The sequence below is a fragment of the Mustela putorius genome, unplaced genomic scaffold (genome assembly GCF_011764305.1).
Source record: "Mustela putorius furo isolate JIRA1106 unplaced genomic scaffold, ASM1176430v1.1 tig00001665_pilon_pilon_pilon, whole genome shotgun sequence".
Classification (NCBI taxonomy): Eukaryota; Metazoa; Chordata; class Mammalia; order Carnivora; family Mustelidae; genus Mustela; species Mustela putorius.
In genome coordinates, this window is record NW_025421837.1 from 415,187 (window position 1) to 416,667 (window position 1,481).

Consider the following 1,481-nt stretch of genomic DNA (forward strand, 5'->3'; position numbering starts at 1 on the left):
GCTGAAATGGAGGTGCTGCTCAAGGTCCATTACCTGCACTGTGTCAGAGACCGGTGCAACTCAATGACATGGGGACTGTGTGCCATCCTTACATCCACTTTTCCTGGAGAACACTGGGAAACCTGAAATGTCCACAACTCACCCCACAAAACCTGGAGTGAGTGGGCGCCCTAGAGTTCAGGGATCTTGGGGATACGGTCAATTAACGGATATAGGGCAGAAGATACTTTCAAGGGAAAAAGGAGAACTCATTTGAGTTCCCAGGATTAGCTCATTCCATGCCCCCTTCCCATATCCCAACCTCCCACGTGGGGCTCAACCTACCCCCCAGGTCCCTACCCTGGTCCACAGTGTCTATTCACCCACGAGGGAACCCCCACAGGTCAATCTCTCCTTCTCCTACCTCACTGCTGCATCCTGGGCAGCTGGGGCCTACCCACAGAAAGTTAGCTCCACCCCCACAGGATGATTGGTAAGGGAGGGTGGTGCCCCACGCCCATTGGTTGCTGTGACTGCCTGCATCCAGCCACTGGAACTTATACTGGTGCCTTCCTGTATATGCAGGTGGTCCTAGAGTCCCTTCCCACCTGTACAGCTGACTGGGACACACAGACATGGGAGGAGTTTGGAGCAGGGCCCCCTCACACAGGGCCCATTCCCCACATCCCTCTAGCTGCAGACCACCCTCAGAGCCTTGCCCCTTCCATTCCTGCACCAACACTACCTGAGGAGCTGTGCCTGGCTCCTGAACAGGTCAGCTGTTCTCAGACCTTCTGAGGCTTGGGCTTCAGGAAATGCAATGGTTTCCCACATTTCCAAGACAATTTTAAGACCCAAATAGTAATGCTCCAAGTGGGAAGAACTCTCACCCCTAGAGTGGGCAGTACTTCTTAGACCTTCAACGCACCCTCTAGGATGAGCCATTTGTGCTGCTATATATATATATATACACATGTGCATGCTTCTGCAGGGAAGCTCCAGGATGAATGAGAACAACCGCCCTTCTATGCTGTTGGAGTTGTAAACCAGGAATACTCTTCACTTCAAAAGAAAACATATTGCTATTATTGACACTAAATGACAAACTCTTTTAAACAATTTAGAGAGAAAGGAAGAGAGTTTTATTCAAACCCAAGTCAAGACAGCTGCCTGGGAGACACAATCTTCACAAAAAAGGGAGAGCCCATGGCACCTGGGTAGCTCAGTCTTTACGTGTCTTCCTTCAGCTCAGGTCATGATCCCAGGGTCCTGGAATCAAGCCCTGCATTGAGCTCCACATCAGGCTCCCTGCTCAGTGGTAACCTGATTCTCCCTCTCCCTTGGCTTGTGTGCACTCTCTTTCTCTCTCTTAAATAAATAAATAAAATCTTAAAGAAAAGGAGGACTCCAGGGAAGGGGCATTTGGGGAAAATTTCTATATTCTGTTTTGTTTGTACACATCATCATGAGGAAGAACATTCCAGAACTTTTTCAAATGTTTT